At 46.1% G+C, this 18,007-nt stretch overlaps 1 long non-coding RNA gene across 1 annotated transcript; it reads right to left on the bottom strand.

Annotated features, from left to right (window-relative positions):
* Positions 1-389: 389 nt before the first annotated feature.
* LOC131384384 (uncharacterized) lies at positions 390-17,829 on the bottom strand. Its single transcript, XR_009215187.1, has 3 exons — positions 17,422-17,829; positions 2,792-2,886; positions 390-497 (listed from the first exon to the last, which is right to left on the bottom strand). It is a non-coding gene; the product is annotated as an uncharacterized LOC131384384 (long non-coding RNA).
* Positions 17,830-18,007: the final 178 nt, after the last annotated feature.

Genomic DNA, 18,007 nt, shown 5'->3' with positions numbered 1-18,007 from the left:
AAAGAGAAAGAGGAAGTCGAAAGGGAAGAAACAAGGACGTCACCTATGAAATGATTTTATTTCAGCAGTGCATAACCTTTTTGGCACCAGGGACTGGTTTTGTGGAAGACAGTTTTTCCAGGAAATGGTGGTAGGGGGTGGAGGAGGTCGGGGGGATGGTTTCGGGATGAAATTTTTACACCTCAGATAATTAGGCATTAGATTCCCATAAGGAGTGGACAACCTAGATCCCTTGCATATGCAGTTCACAATAGGGTTCGCACTCCTATGATAATCTAATGCCACTGCTGATCTGACAGGAGGCAGAGCTCAGGCGGTAATGCTTACTTACCCACCACTCACTTCATCCTGTGCTGCTCCATTCCTAACAAGCCACAGACCGTTACCAGTTCACGGCCCTGGGGTTGGAGACCCCGATTTATTTGGCACACAGTTTGGAAAGGAAAATGCTGTGAAATAGTAGTACACGCTTGACTGTGGAAAGATTAGGGTCACATCTGGAAGAGTCAAGCAAATTATAAACTAGGCAGTAGGTAAATACAGCAATAACATGAATAGAAATCATAATTTTACCACTAAAAAACTCTAGTTTACATTCTTTATTTACTTTTTGAGACAGGATCTCGCTCTTTCACCCAGGCTAAAGCTCAGTGACACCATCACTGCTTACTGTAGCCTCAACCTCCCTGGCTCAAGCCATCCTCCCACTTCAGCCTCCAGAGTACCTGGAACTTCACACATGGGAAGTCCCTTCACGGTGCCTGGCTAATTTTTTAATTTTTTATACAGACAAGATCTCACTATGTTGCCCAGGGTGGTCTCAAACTCCTGGACTCAAGTAATCTTCCTGCCTCGTCCTCCTAAAGTGCTGGGATTATAGGCAGGAACCACCACACCCAGCTTTTTTTTTTTTTTTTTTTTAATTCTGAGACAGGATCTCTCTGGGTCACCCAGGCTAGAGTGCAGTGATGTAATCACAGCCCACTGCAGCCTCTACTTTCTGGGCGGGGCTCAAGCAATCCTCCTACCTCAACCTCCTGAGTACCTGGGACCATAAGCGTGCACCACCATGCCTAGCTAATTTTTTTATTTTTTGTAGAGATGAGGTTTTGCTGTGTTTCCCAGGTTAGAGCTCTAGGAATCCTGTAAGCAAAAAAGTCCAGTAAGACCCAGGTGGTAGAAAGTATTCCTTAAAAAAATACTTTTCACTTTGGAGCAATTCATTTGTTCCTGTCATAGCCATAGTCCGTGTTCTGGGTCATTGGTGGTCCTACACTGGCCCCCACTGGCAGGCTCAGAAATAATAATACTAAGATCCATGAAGCTGATGGAGCTTATGATTTAGGGGCCCTCACTTGCCTGGAGACTCTTCAAAGATCCTAGCAATGTATTCACAGTCATATGGCTTTGCAACATTTAGCAAGGAGTTAAAATTATCAGCTGGCCGAGTGCACTGGTTCTCACCTGTAATCCCAGCTATTCAAGATGCTGACTCAGGAGAATCGCTTGAGCCCAGGAGCTTGAGGCTACAGTGAGCTGTGATTGCACCACTGCACTCCATCCTGGGCAAAAGAGCAAGACTCAGTCTCCATAAAAATTTCTAAATAAAAAAATTTAAAAAAAAACCTGAGAAAACTGAAAATGAGGAAAGTGGCTCCTATAGAACAGGCGTATGAATCCTGCAACTCAAACACTTCAGCCAAATGAAGTCTACTGTAATCCTTATTTTTCTACAAGTACCAGGGACATCCAAACTGATAGGAGGTGTACTTCTTTGTTGTTTTTTGTTTTTTAGAGAGAGGGTCTCACTGTGTCACCCAGGCTGGAGTGCAGTGGCACAATCATAGCTAACTGCAACCTCAAACTCCTGGGCTCCAGCGATCCTCCTGCCTCATCCTCCCAAGTAGCTGGAACTAGAGGCACTCTCCATACACGTGGCTAATTTTTTAACTTCTTGTAGAGACAGGGTGTTGCTAAGTTGCCCAGGCTGGTCTTGAACTCCTGGGCTCCAGCAATCCTCATGGCTCAGACTCCAAACTGCTGGGATTACAGGCATAAACCACCAAGTCTGGCCCAGGAGCTGTAATGTTAATGCAACATAAAAGTGGTATATTACAGCCGGGTGCGGCAGCTTACGCCTGTAATCCCAGCACTTTGGGAGGCCAAGGCAGGCGGATCACAAGGTCAGGAGATTGAGACCATCCTGACTAACACGGTGAAACCCCATCTCTACTAAAAATACAAAAAATTAGCTGGGCGCGGTGGCGGGCACCTGTAGTCCCAGCTACTAGGGAGGCTGAGGCGGGAGAATGGCGTGAACCTGGGAGGCGGAGTTTGCAATGAGCCGAGATCGCGCCACTGAACTCCAGCCTGGGCGATACAGCGAGACTCTGTCTAAAAAAAAAAAAAATGGTATATTACTTGTATTTGAATTTAACCCATCGTTCATTATAACATATGAAATATCTTACCTTGGCCGGGTACAGTGGCTCACACCTGTAATCCCAGCAATTTGGGAGGCCAAGGCAGACAGATCACTTGAGGTCAGGAGTTCATGAACAGCCTGGCCAACATGGTGAAACCCTGTCTCTACTAAAAATACAAAAATTAGCCGGGCACGGTGGTGGGCACCTGTAATCCCATCTACTCAGGAGGCTGAGGCAGGAGAATCGCTTGAACCCGGGAGGTGGAGGTTGCAGTGAGCCGAGATGGTGCCACTGCACTCCAGCCTGGGTGAAAGAGAGAGACTCTGTCTCAAAAAAAAAAAAAGGAAAGGAATAAAAAGTCTTACCTTAATGCAATTATGTATCTTTCCCTGACAATCTTTTTTGTTCTCTTGCATTTCTTCTACTTTTCTTCTTAAAGATCTTCAAGCTTGATAAGGTCCTAATAGATAAACAGGTGTTTAAATAAAAAGATGTAGATGAAAAGACTAACAATTTACTTTTCTTTTTAAGGCTAGTCAAGTGAAGCAGTGGAGTGGATATAATTTACTTTTTGAAAAACATAAAAATCAGCAACTTTTTCCTTCATCCCCTCCTATCCAAAAATCAGCAATTTTAGTGGTTCCTGAATATTTTATCATACTGATGTACTGATGTATCCTTATTTTTTATTTATTTATTTATGTATTTATTTATGGTTTAGACAGAGTCTCTCTCTGTTGCCCAGGCTGGAGTGCAATGGAGTGATCTTGGCTCACTGCAACCTCTGCCTCCCAGGTTAAAGTGATTCTCCTGCCTCAGCCCCCCAAGTACCTGGGATTTCAGGCACGCACCACCATGCCTGGCCAATTTTTGTAGTTTTAGTAGAGACAGGGTTTCACCATATTGGCCACACTAGTATTGAACTCCTGACCTCAAGTGATCTGCCTGCCTCGGCCTCCTAAAGTGCCGGCATTACAGGCATGAGCCACTGCGCCCAGCCATACTGAAGTATCCTAATTTTTCACTTCAAAATGGAAATTTATTTCTGATAACAAAACTCCGTCTCTACTAAAAATACAAAAAAATCAGCTGGATGTGGTGGTGCATGCCTGTAATTCCAGCTACTTGGGAGGCTGAGGCAGGAGAATCGCTTGAACCCAGGAGGCTGAGGTTGTGGTGAGCCGAGATCGTGCCATTGCACTCCAGCCTGGGCAACAAGAGTGAAACTCTGTCTCAAACAAAAAAAATAGAAAAGAAAAAGAAAAAATAATAAAGCAGATTACTCTAAAGTATGGTAGTACTATACCATTTATTATTTATTTATTTTTTTGAGACAGGGTTTTCGTCTTCCACCCAGGCTGAAGTGCAGTGGTGTGATCATAGCTCATTGCAGCCTCAAACTCCTGAGCTCAACTGATACTCCCGCCTCAGTCTACTAGCTGGGACTACTGGTGTGCACCACCGTGCTTGATTAATTCTATTATTATTATTATTTTATTTTTATATTTTTGTAGAGATGGAGTCTCACTATTTGCCCAGGCCGCTCTCAAACTCCTGGCCCCAAGTGATCCTCATGCCTTGGCATCATAAAGCATTAGGAACACACCTTGCCCAGCCTACAATATTTTTTTCTTTTTTTTGAGACAGAGTCTCGTTCTGTTGCCCAAGCTGGAGTGCAGTGACAAGATCTTGGCTCACGGCAAGATCTTGGCTCACTCCAACCTCCGCCTCCTGGGTTCAAGTGATTCTTCTGCCTCAGCCTCCTGAATAGCTGGGACTACAGGTGCCTGCCACCATGCCTGGCTAATACTTTGTATTTTTAGTAGAGATAGGGGTTTCACCGTGTTAGCCAGGGTGGTCTTGATCTCCTGACCTCGTGATCTGCCCACCTCGGCCTCCCAAAGTGCTGGGATTACAGGCGTGAGCCACCGCGCCAGGCCCTGCTTTTATTTTTTACTTAACAATATGTAACAGGTTTGGTTTGTGAACTTGATAGACTGATTCTAAAACTTATATGGAAATACAAAGCGCCAAGAATAGTCAGAAACATTCCTGAAGAAGAAGAGCAATGTGGAAGGACTCGTTCTAAACGATATCAAGACATCATAAAGCACTCTGAGTATACAAATTTAAAAAATAAGTAAATAAATAAATAAATACATCAGAAAGTGATAGTAAGACAAAGTTTGGCTGGGCATGGTCCTGATTACAAAGTCCTGTAATCCCAGCACTTTGGGAGGCCAATGTGGGCAGATCACATGAGGTCAGGAGTTTGAGACCAGCCTGACCAACATGGTGAAACCTCATCTCTAACAAAAATACAAAAAAAATTAGCCAGGTGCAGTGGCACACACCTGTAGTCCTAGCTACTCGGGAGGCTGAGGCAGGAGAACCGCTTGAACCTGGGAGGCGGGGGTTGCAGTGAGCTGAGATTGCACCATTGCACTCCAGCCTGGGCGACAGAGCAAGACTCTGTCTCAAAAAAAAAAAAAGAATTAATATCTTTTTTTTTTCTTTTTTTGAGAAAAGAAAACTACTTGGGAAGCTGAGGCAGGAGATCACTTGACCCCAGGAGGAGAAGGCTGCAGAAAGCTGAGATTACACCACTGCGTTCTGACCTTGTCTCAAAACAAACAAAACAAAACAAAAAAAAAGGGGCAGGCCCAGTGGCTCATACCTGTAATCCCAGCACTTTGGGAGGCCAAGGCGGGTGGATCGCGAGGTCAGGATATTGAGACCATCCTGGCCAACATGGTGAAAGCTCGTCTCTACTAAAAATACAAAAATTAGCTGGGTGTGGTGGCACGTGCCTGTAATCCCAGCTGGCTAAGGCACGAAAATTGCTTGAACCCAGGAGGCAGAGGTTGCAGTCAGCCGAGATCATGCCACTGCACTCCAGTCTGGTGACAGAGCAAGACTCCATCTCAAGAAAAAAAAAAAAAAAAAATTAAAACATCCAGCGTGGCCAGGCACGGTGGCTCATGCCTGTTATCCTAACACTTTGGGAGGCTGAGGTGGCTAGATCACTTGAGGTCAGGAGTTCAAAACCAGCCTGGCCAACATGGTGAAACCAACCCCGTCTCTACTAAAAATACAAAATAAAAAATAGCCGGGCATGGTGGCGGGCGCCTGTAATCCCAGCTACTCGGGAGACTGAGGCAGGAGAATCACTTGAACCCAGGAGACAGAGATTGCATCAAGCCGAGGTCATACCACTGCACTCCAGCCTGGGCAACAGAGCGAGATTCCATCTCAAAATATATATATAATAAAATAAAATAAAAAAATAAAACATCCAGCACATCATACATAAAGGGTAGCTACTCTACATATCAACAAAAGGCAGCTCCAGCTGGACGCAGTGGCGCACACCTGTAATCCTAGCCCTTTGAAAGGCCTAGGGAGGTGGATCACTTGAGGTCAGGAGTTCAAGACCAGCCTGGCCAACACAGTGAAACCCCCATCTCTACTAAAAATACAAAAATTAGTCAGGCTTGGTGGTGCATACCTGTAATCTCAGCTACATAGGAGGCTGAGGCAGGAGAATTGCTTGAACCCAGGAAGCAGAGGTTGCAGTGAGCCGAGATCACGCCACTGTACTCCCGTCTGGGCAATAGAGCAAAACTCCATCTCAAAAAAAAAAAAAAGGCAGCTCCACAGGTACTGATTTGTGACAATCTCCAAGAAATACAGTTAACTGAATAAAGAAACAGAACCATATATACACTATGCTTCAGTGCTCCATCACTGTTTTTTTTTGTTTTGTTTTGTTTTGTTTTGTTTTGTTTTTTTGAGACAGAGTCTTGCTCTGTCGCCCAGGCTGGAGTGCAGTGGCGCGATCTCGGCTCACTGCAAGCTCCGCCTCCCGGGTTCCTGCCATTCTCCTGCCTCAGCCTCCCGAGTAGCTGGGACAACAGGCGCCTGCCACCACGCCCGGCTAATTTTTTGTATTTTTAGTAGAGACGGGGTTTCACCGTGTTAGCCAGGATGGTCTCGATCTCCTGACCTCGTGATCCGCCCACCTCGGCCTCCCAAAGTGCTGGGATTACAGGCGTGAGCCACCGCGCTCGGCCCTGTTTTTTTTTTTTGAGATGGAGTCTCGCTCTGTCGCCCAGGCTGGAGTGCAGTGGCACAATCTCGGCTCACTGCAAGCTCCGCCTCCCAGGTTCACGCCATTCTCCTGCCTCAGCCTCTCCAAGTAGCTGGGACTACAGGCACCCGCCACCACGCCCGGCTAATTTTTTTGTATTTTTAGTAGAGACGGGGTTTCACCGTGGTCTCGATCTCCTGACCTCGTGATCCGCCCGCCTCGGCCTCCCAAAGTGCTGGGATTACAAGCGTGAGCCACCGCACCTGGCCAATCACTGGTTTTAAAACATGGATACGGCCGGGTGCGTGGGCTCACCTGTAATCCCAGCACTTTGGGAGGCCAAGGCAAGTGGATCACCTGAGGTCAGGAGTTCAAGACCAGCCTGGCCAACATGGTGAAACCCCATCTCTACTAAAAATACAAAATTAGCTGTGTGTGGTGGTGCATGCTTGTTATCCCAGCTACTCGGGACGCTGAGGCAGGAGAATCACTCAAACTCAGGAGGTGGAGGTTGCAATGAGCCAAGATCGTGCTACTGCACTACAGCCTGGGAGACAAGTGTGAAACTCCATCAGATAAAAAAAAATTTAACATCAGAGTGAACAGGCAACCTACAGAATGGGAGAAAATTTTTGCAACCTACTCATCTGACAAAGGGCTAATATCCAGAATCTACAATGAACTCAAACAAATTTACAAGAAAAAAACAAACAACCCCATCAAAAAGTGGGCAGAGGACATGAACAGACACTTCTCAAAAGAAGACATTTATGCAGCCAAAAAACACATGAAAAAATGCTCATCATCACTGGCCATCAGAGAAATGCAAATCAAAACCACAGTGAGATACCATCTCACACCAGTTAGAATGGCCATCATTAAAAAATCAGGAAACAACAGGTGCTGGAGAGGATGTGGAGAAATAGGAACACTTTTACACTGTTGGTGGGACTGTAAACTAGTTCAACCATTGTGGAAGTCAGTGTGGCGATTCCTCAGGGATCTAGAACTAGAAATACCATTTGACCCAGCCATCCCATTACTGGGTATATACCCAAAGGACTATAAATCATGCTGCTATAAAGACACATGCACACGTATGTTTATTGCGGCACTATTCACAATAGCAAAGAATTGGAACCAACCCAAATGTCCAACAACGATAGACTGGATTAAGAAAATGTGGCACATATACACCATGGAATACTATGCAGCCATAAAAAATGATGAGTTCGTGTCCTTTGTAGGGACATGGATGAAACTGGAAAACATCATTCTCAGTAAACTATCGCAAGGACAAAAAACCAAACACCGCATGTTCTCACTCATAGGTGGGAATTGAACAATGAGAACTCATGGACACAGGAAGGGGAACATCACACTCCGGGGACTGTTGTGGGGTGGGGGGAGGGGGGAGGGACAGCATTAGGAGATACACCTAATGCTAAATGACGAGTTAATGGGTGCAGGAAATCAACATGGCACATGGATACATATGTAACAAACCTGCACATTGTGCACATGTACCCTAAAACCCTAAAGTATAATAAAAAAAAAATTAAAACATGGATATACTCTGACACACATACACACACACACGTGTGTGTGTGTGTATATATATATATATATAAAACTTTTTTTTTTTTTGAGACGGAGTCTCTCTCTGTTGCCCAGACTGGAGTGCAATGGTGTGATCTTGGCTCACTGCAACCTCTGACTCCCAGGTTCAAACAATTCTCCTGTCTCAGCCTCCCGAGTAGCCGGGATTACAGGCGCATGCAACCATGTCTGGCTAATTTTTGTATTTTTAGTAGAGACAGGGTTTCACCATCTTGGCCAGGCTGGTCTGGAACTCCTGACCTCTGGAACTCCTGCCCACCTTGGCCTCCCAAAGTGCTGGGATTACAGGCATGAGCCACCGCGCCTGGCCTACATTTTTTATATGAATAAAACATTTCTAGGCCGAGTGGGGTGGTTCACGCCTGTAATCCCAGCACATTAGAAGGCTGAGGCAGGAGGATTGCTTGAGCCTGGGAGTTCGTGATTAGCCTGGGCAACACAGTAAGGCATTTCTACAAAAAATGAAAAAATTATGGCCAGGCACAGAGCCTCATGCCTATAATCCCAGCACTTTGGGAGGCCGAGGCATGCGAACCGCTTCAACCTAGGAGTTCAAGACCAGCCTGGACAACACAGTGAAACCCCATCTCTACAAAAAATAAAAAAAATTAGCTGGGGGTGATGGCACATGCCTGTAGTCCCAGCTACTTGGGAGGATGAAGTGGGAGGATCATTTGGGCCCAGGAGATTGAGGCTGCAGTAAGCCATGATCTGGCCACTGCACTCAAGCCTGAGCAAGAGTGAGACGTTGTCTCTAAATAAATAAATAAATAAAATTTAAAAATTATCTGGCCATGGTAGTGCACACCTGTGGTCCCAGCTACTCAGGAGGCTGAGGTGGGAGGATCACTTGAGCCTAAGAGGTGAAGGCTGCAGTGAGCCATGATCATTCCAGTGCACTCCATCTGAAAAAATAAAATAGGCCGGGTGCGGTGGCTCACGCCTGTAATCCCAGCACTTTGGGAGGCCAAGGTGGGCAGATCACAAGGTCAAAAGTTCGAGACCAGCCTGGCCAATATGGTGAACCCCTGTCTCTACTAAAAATACAAAAATTAGCCGGGCATGGTGTTGGGCGCCTGTAGTCCCAGCTACTCAGGAGGCTGAGGCAGGAGAATCACTTGAACCCAGGAGGCAGAGGTTGTGGTGAGCTGAGATAGAGCCACTGCACTCCAGCCTAGGCAACAAAAGTGAAACTCCATCTCAAAAAATAAAAATAAATAAATAAAATAAATAAAACAGGAAAACACACACACACACACACACATATTGTGTGTGAATAAAACATTTCTAAGCTGGGCACAGCGGCTTATGCCTATAATCCCAGCACTTTGGGAGGCTGAAGCAGGGGGATTACTTAAGGCCAGGAGTTCAAGACCAGCTTGGGCAACATAGCTACACCCTGTCACTACAAAAAATAAATTGCTGGGCGTGGTGGCTCACGCCTGTAATCCCAGCACTTTGGGAGGCTCAGGTGGGTGGTTCACAAGGTCAGGAGTTCAAGATCAGCCTGGACAAGATGGTGAAACCCCGTCTCTACTAAAAATACAAGAATTAGCTGGATGCGATGGCAGGCACCTGTAATCCCAGCTACAGGTTGGGATCCAGCTGAGGCAGGAGAATCGCTTGAACCCAGGAGACGGAGGTTGCAGTGAGCCAAGATTGTGCCATTTCACTCTAGCCTAGGCGACAGAGCAAGACTCTATCTCAAAAAATAAATAAATAAATAAAAATTAGTGCCGTATGGTGGCAAACACCTGTAGGCCTAGCTACCCAGAAGGCTGAGACAGAGGACTGCATGAGCCTGGGAGATGGGGCTGCAGTGAACTGTGATTGAGCCACTGCTCTCCAGCCTGGTCAACAGAGTGAGATATGTCTCGAAAAAAATAATTAATTAAAAAGTAAAACATTTCTAGAAGGCTCCACAAGAAAGTGGTTACGGTGGTTCCCTCTATCAGTGTAGGGGAACAGGGCTGAGGACTGACTGGCAGGGAGACTTATTGTACCCTTTGAATTTTATGCCTTGTATATACATTTACTATTTTAAAAATTTTAAATTTAAGGCCAGGTGCAATGGCTCATGCTTGCAATTCCAGCACTTTGGGAGACTGAGGCAAGCACATTGCTTGAGCCCAGGAGTTGGAGACCAGCCTGGACAATATAGTGAAACCCTATCTCTAAAAAAAAAAAAAAAAAAAAAAAAAAAAGGAGGAAGGAAAGAAATGAGAAAATAAAAACAATTTAAATTTAAGATATATCAAATATCAAATTCTATACAGGTAGCTCATCATTTTTTTTTTTTTTTTTTTTTGAGACGGAATCTCACCCTGTCGCCCAGGCTGGAGTGCAGTGGCACGATCTCAGCTCACTGCAAGCTCCGCCTCCCAGGTTCATGCCATTCTCCTGCCTCAGCCTCCCAAGTAGCTGGGACTACAGGTGTCTGCCACCACGCCCGGCTAATTTTTTGTATTTTAGTAGAGACGGGGTTTCACTGTGTTAGCCAGGATGGTCCTGATCTCCTGACCTCATGATCCGCCTGCCTTGGCCTCCCAAAGTGCTGGGGTTACAGGTGTGAGCCACCACGCCTAGCCAGTTCTTCATATTTTGCAGCTTATTTTACTTCAAAGGAAAACATAAGAAGGAAGAAATATTAAAAGTAGTATTTTGGTCACGTGTGGTAGCTCATGCCTGTAATCCTAGCACTTTGGGAGGCTGAGGCAGGAGGACTGCTTGAGGCCAGCAATTCAAGACCAGCCTGGGCAATAGAAGGAGACCCTGTCTCAAGATAAAAGAAAGAAATTTAAAAAATAAAAGCAGCATTTTTTATATAAAATTAAGTGCTTTTGGCCGGGCGCAGTGGCTCACGCTTGTAATCCCAGCACTTTGGGAGGCCGAGGCGGGTGCATCACGAGATCAGGAGATCGAGACCACGGTGAAACCCCGTCTCTACGAAAAATACAAAAAAAAATTAGCCAGGCATAGTGGCAAGCGCCTGTAGTCCCAGCTACTCGGAGAGGCTGAGGCAGGAGAATGGCGTGAACCCGGGAGGCGGAGCTTGCAGTGAGCCAAGATTGCGCCACTGCACTCCAGCCTGGGTGACAGAGCCAGACTCTGTCTCAAAAAAAAAAAAGTTAAGTGCTTTCCAGTGAAACACTTTTCGAGACAGTCTTCCTGTTTCTCCCAGGGTAGCCTCAAACTCCTGGGCTCAAGCAATCCTCCTACTTCAGCCTCTGGAGTAGCTAGGACTACAGGGGGTGCCATCACACCCAGCTTCACTTTTACTTATATTACCTTATTTCTTTTCTGTTGTTCTTATTTTTCTTTTTAAGTTTACATGGACATCTCTAATACCGTATATTACCTTACTTGATTATGACACAGTCTTGGCCAGGCACAGTGGCTCACATAATCCCTTGGGAGTCCAAGTCAAGCAGATCACTTGAGCCCAGGAGTTTAAGACCAGCCTGGGCAACATGGCGAAACCCTGTCTCTACAAAATATACAAAAATTAGTAGGCTGTGGTGGTGTGTGCCTGTAGTCCCAGCTACTCGGGGGGCTGAGGCAGGAGGATGGCTTGAGCCTGGGAGGTTGTGACTGCAGTGAGCCATGATGGCACCACTGCACTCCAGCCTGGGTGACAAAGTGAGACCATGTCTCAAACAAACAAAAACCAGCCTTGTTAAGTGGCAGAATTATATCCATTTTACAGACTCATAAACAGAGCCTCAGAGAGATTGACTTGCCATAAGTTACACAGCCAGTAAGTAACACAACTGGAACTCAAATAGTTTTAGTGCTTCCAAATCCTATGGTCTTGCCTCTCTTTTACATTATCTGACACAGTGTGCCCTCCTAAATGCCTTCTGCACACACGCACAAAATGTGATAGAAAATGCACTATTTCTATGTATGTGTGGAGAAGGGAAGATTCTCTATTAATAAATTTACTTTTAGAAACTGAAGGAAGGAAATTAATTGCATAGCATATTGTACTTTCAGAGGTACAAAAAAAATAAAATACATGATTTATACCTACTATTGCTTCTGGCTCAGGTGTTAAGGTGACACGTTTGTTTTATTCGAGAGTTGTTTGATGAAGGGGGAATAAATTATTCTTAGCACCTTAATAAAGACATCTATGTGGGCTGGATGCGGATAGCTCACAACTGTAATCCCAGCACTTTGGGAGGCCAAGGCGGGCAGATCACGAGGTCAGGAGTTTTGAGACCAGCCTGGCCAACATGGTGAAACCCCTGTCTCTACTAAAAATCCAAAAGTTAGCTGGGCGTGGTGGTGTGTTCCTGTAATCCCAGCTACTCGGGAGGCTGAGACAGGAGAATTACTTGAACCCAGGAGGCGGAGGTTGCCATGAGCCGAGATTGCACCACGGTACTCCAGCCTGGGCAACAGAGCAAGACTCTGTCTCGAAAGAAAAAAAAAAGACATCTATGTGACCAATATAGGAATAATTAGATGTACCACTTATTTTTTATTTTATTTTATTTTATTTTTATTTTTTTTTTTGAGACGGAGTCTGTCTCTGTCGCCCAGGCCGGAGTGCAGTGGCGCGATCTCGGCTCACTGCAAGCTCCGCCTCTCGGGTTCACGCCATTCTCCTGCCTCAGCCTCTCCCAGTAGCTGGGACCACAGGCGCCCGCCACCACGCCCAGCTAATTTTTTGTATTTTTAGTAGAGACGGGGTTTCACCGTGGTCTCGATCTCCTGACCTCGTGATCCGCCCGCCTCGGCCTCCCAAAGTGCTGAGATTACAAGCGTGAGCCACCGCGCCCGGCCTATTTTTTATTTTTTGAGAGGTGTTTTCCTTTGTTGTCCAGGCTGGAGTGCAGTGGCACAATCATTGCTCGTTGCTGCTTCAAACTCCTGGGCTCAAGTGATCCTCCCACCTCAACTTTCTGAGTATCTGAACTACAGGCATGCACCACAATGACTGGCTAATTTTTAAATATTTTCACAGAAGGAGGCAATCTCTCTGTTTTGCCCCAGCTGGTCTCAAATACCTGGCCTCGAGTTTCCTTCCACTTCGCCCTCCCAAAGTGGTGGGACTATGGGCATGAGCCACTGCACTTGGCCTTCTAAAATTTCTTCTCACATTATATTTCTATGATTAGTAATGGCATTACCACTGTTCTACAACCTTCACACTACTTTCACATACAATATCTCATTTGATCCTTGAAGCAGTCCAGTAAGACAGGCAGGACAGAAATTCCTGACATTCAATAGATTAAGAATCTGAGGCTTGGCCGGGTGTGGTGGCTCACGCCTGTAATCCCAGCACTTTGGGAGGCCGAAGCGGGAGGATCACCTGAGGTCAGGAGTTCAAGACCATCCTGGCCAACATGGCAAAACCCCATCTCTACTAAAAATACAAAAATTAGCTGGGCATGGTGGTGTACGCCTGTAATCCCAGCTACCCAGGAGGCCGACACAGGATAATCGCTGGAACCGGGGAGGCAGAGACTACAGTAAGCCAAGATTGTGCCACTGCATTCCAGCCTGGGCAGAGCAAGACTCCGTCTCAAAAAAAAAAAAAAAAATCTGAGGCTCTGAGAAATTGGTTTTTGTCAAAGTTATGTGCCCTATCACCTAGTTGAATGTTCTCTCCAACAAACCATATGGAAAATTCTCAATTATCAGGATCTAAATGTTAATATTAAACTTGTAAATTACATAGGTCCTTTCCTTTTTCTTCCTGCTGTATGCCTCGCATTTATTATTAATCCTCTTCACAAAGGAAGATTTATTTTTTATTTTTTATTTTTTGAGGCAGAGTTTCGCTCTGTCGCCCAGGCTAGAGTGCAGTGGCACGATCTCAGCTCACTGCAAGCTCCATCTCCTGGGTTCACACCATTCTCCTGCCTCAGTCTCCGGAGTAGCTGGGACTACATGCGCCCGCCACCGTGCCCAGCTAATTTTTTGTATTTTTAGTAGAGATGGGGTTTTACGGTGTTAGCCAGGATGGTCTCGATCTCCTGACCTTGTGATCCACCCGCCTTGGCCTCCCTAAGTGCTGGGATTACAGGCGTGAGCCACTGCACACGGCCACAAAAGAAGATTTAAGGGCTAAATGACATCCAGTCCTAGTAAGTCCTACCTCTGCTTAATTAGCTTTCTGAGATCAGGTAGGAAATGGAAAGCAATTTTTTTTTTTGTGAGAGTTTCGCTCTTGTTGCCCAGGCTGCAGTGCAATGGCATGATCTCGGCTCACCTCAACCTCTGCCTCCTGGGTTCAAGTGATTCTCCTGCCTCAGCCTCTGGAGTAGCTGAGATTACAGGCATGAGCCACCACGCTGGGCTAATTTTGTATTTTTAGTAGAGACTGGGTTTTCCATGTTGACCAGGCTGGTCTCGAACTCCTGACCTCAGGTGATCCGCCTGCCTCGGCCTCCCATAGTGCTGGGATTACAGGTATGAGCCACCGGGCCCAGCCTGGAAAGCAATTTTCTTACCCACAGGAGCACAAGTGAAATGGGCTGGTTTAAATTTCTGGATAAAAATTTATATTTGCATATCATCCGTTATCAAAATATTTACAAAATGTGTAACTGGAGCTGGATGTGGTGGCTCATTCCTGTAATTCCCACACTTTGGAAGGCTGAAGTGGGAGGATTGCTTGAGGCCAGGAGTTCGAGACCAACCTGGTCAATGTAGCTAGACCCCGTATCTATGAAAATTATAAACTTTAAATTTAAAACCTAAAATATGTGACTACTCTATATCCTAAAACAAAATGTAAGTTGTTTTTTTTTCTTTTTAGACAGTCTCACCCTGTTGCCCAGGCTGGAGTGCAGTGGTGCGATCTTGGCTCACTGTGACCTTCGCCTCTCAGGTTCAAGTGGTTCTCGTGCCTCAGCCTCCCGAGTAGCTGGGATTACAGGCGTGCGCCACCATGCCCAGCTGATTTTTGTATTTTTAGTAGAGACGGGGTTTCACCATGTTGGCCAGGATGGTCTCGATCTCTTGACCTCATCATCCGCCCGCCTCGGCCTCCCAAAATGCTGGGATTACAAAAAAATGCTTTCTTAAAGATTAAAAGAGATAATGCACATACGTCTTTAGCACAGTGTCTAACAGTGAAGTATTGATAACGACCTGGATACTATTTTTGGCATTTAATGTTCAGCAAGCCAGTTTTGACCATGTACTTTCCTATTCGTAAGTGACTGTGCTTTGGAATATACTAGAAAATGTATGTAAAATGTTTGGTTTCAAAAAGGTGAAACCACAATATACTCAATTCCCTTTGGAAGTTAGCCATGTATCACTTTTCTAAATTTTACAAAAAGGAGAGTTACAAAAGGTTCCTCTGTTAATCAAGGATAAGGCTGAAATTGAGAGTTTGGTTTTTTTTTATTTTTTTTATTTTTTTTATTTTTTTTTTTTTTTTTGGGCGGAGTCTCGCTCTGTCGCCCAGGCTGGAGTGCAGTGGCGCGATCTTGGCTCACTGCAAGCTCCACCTCCCGGGTTCACGCCATTCTCCTGCCTCAGCCTCTCCGAGTAGCTGGGACTACAGGCGCCCGCCACCACGCCCGGCTAATTTTTTGTATTTTTAGTAGAGACGGGGTTTCACCGTGGTCTCGATCTCCTGACCTCGTGATCCGCCCGCCTCGGCCTCCCAAAGTGCTGGGATTACAAGCGTGAGCCACCGCGCCCGGCCTGGTTTTTTTGTTTTGTTTTGTTTTTTTTTTAATGGAAATGGACTGCGATATAAAAACATTTGATTGAAATGAAAGAAGCTGTAATGTGGTCAAATGATGATTTCTATCTTAATGCTGGACTGATGCAAGCCAAAGAAGGGTCAATGTTGCCGCAGGATTACAAGCCCTGCTGAAAGAGATGCATGATGCAACCTCTGTAGTGAACAGAGTCAACTCTGAGTCACCAGTCTAACCTTCGAGAAGCACTAAGGAAAAAGAAAATTCTTGAGTACTGAGTCACAGGCTCAACATCTTAATAAAGTGTGTTTAGGATGTTTTAGTGGTATCTGGACACAGTGTACCCATGAATCTCAAATATTTCATATCAGAGCTTTGCCCTTTCCATAGTAGGCCCTCCAAAAGCATTCCTCAAACAAATGAAATTTTTTTTTTTTTTTGAGATGGAGTCTAGCTCTGTTACCCAGGCTGGAGTGTAGTGGCGCGATCTCGGCTCACTGCAACCTCCACCTCCCGGGTTCAAGCGATTCTCCTGCCTCAGCCTCCCGAGTAGCTGGGACTACAGGCATGCACCACCACACCCAGCTAATTTTTGGATTTTTATAGAGACGGGGTTTCATCGTGTTACCCCAGATGGTCCTGATCTCCTGACCCCGTGATCTGCCCGCCTCGGTCTCCCAAAGTGTTGGGATTACAGGCGTGAGCCACCACGCCCGGCCACAAATGAATTTTTTGTTTTAAAGTTAAGAGGTCAGGCACAGTGACTCACGCCTGTAATCCCAGCACTTTGGGAGGCCGAGGTGGGCAGATAGCTTGAGGTTGGGAGTTCGAAACCAGCCTGGCTAATATGGTGAAACCTCATCTCCACAAAAAAAAAAAAATTAAAAAAAAATACAAAAATTAGCCAGGCATGGTGGTGCGTGCCTGTAATCCCAGCTACTCAGGAGGCTGAGGGAGAAGAATCGCTTGAACCCCGGAAGCGGAGGTTGCAGTGAGCCGAGATTGCACCACTGCACTCCAGCCTGGGCGCGAGAGTGATACTCCGTCTTGAAAAAAAAAAAAAAGTATTGGCAATAGAATGAACTCCACCTGGTTATCAATCCTAACTCCACCACTCACCAGCTCTGTAACTTGTTTAGTTATTTAATCTTTTTCAGTCTCAATGTCCTCATCTGGAAAACGGGAAATGCCTACCGAGTATTGAACTGTCAAGACTAAATGACACATGAAAAGCGCACTGAACAATGCTTAATCCACGGTAGGCTTTCAGCAAATAGTGGTCTCTATTATTTTTTGCAACAGGATGTTATATAAGAATAAGGCATTATCAAGACGATTTTCGCCTATCAAATGTGTTGTCTGTGTGTACATCAGACCTTTTCCTGGAATGAAGGTAGAAAAGTATCAACAATAAAGGATGGGGAAAGCCCTGTAAATGATAACCTTTGCCCCAGAGGTAAACGATGGGCAGCGGAGGGGAAAGTAAAGGGTGGCAAGCTAGAAAAATTAGACATCCAGGGTGGGAGGGCTGGCACTGGAGCGGGTTGCCACAGCAGGGAGGGGACTCAGAGCTGGAGGGAATTCCTTTGGCCGGGCTTGTCCTGCGACTTACCGTGGGGCAGCGCAATGTGGAGAGGCCTGGTAAAATGGCTGGGCAAGGGTGCGGAGGGGACATTACTGGCAGGAAGGAGCCATGATTCGTGGTCGAACAGAGTCCAGACCAGCTCGACCTGTGAGCAACGAATGGCCCTGAGACTCGCATACCCCAATACCGGTAGTGGCCGTGAAGGGCAAAGAAATGTGTTCTGAGGCGATCCCAGTATCTAAGCTGCCACCGGTCTACTCAGAGACTGGATGGAAGCTGGGAAGAGAAAGCTGCTTCCCGCTTCGGGGTGAGGGATGGAGAAAGGGAGAACAAGCAGTAGAGAAGGCAACGTTTCAGATCCCACAGCCCCTGGTGGTCACTCGTGCTGGACCTACTCCGACCCCCTAGGGCCCGGAGTGAAGGCGGGACTTGTGCGGTTACCAGCGGAAATGCCTCGGAGTGAGAAGTCGCAGGAGAGATAGACAGCTGCTGAACCAATGGGACCAGCGGATGGGGCGGATGTTATCTACCATTGGTGGACGTTAGAAACGAATAGCAGCCAATGAATCAGCTGGGCGGGCGGAGCAGTGACGTTTATTGCGGAGGGGGCCGC

This window comes from Hylobates moloch, unplaced genomic scaffold, assembly GCF_009828535.3.
Source record: "Hylobates moloch isolate HMO894 unplaced genomic scaffold, HMol_V3 SCAFFOLD_10, whole genome shotgun sequence".
Classification (NCBI taxonomy): domain Eukaryota; kingdom Metazoa; phylum Chordata; class Mammalia; order Primates; family Hylobatidae; genus Hylobates; species Hylobates moloch.
This window is presented reverse-complemented; position numbering and strand designations above follow the sequence as displayed.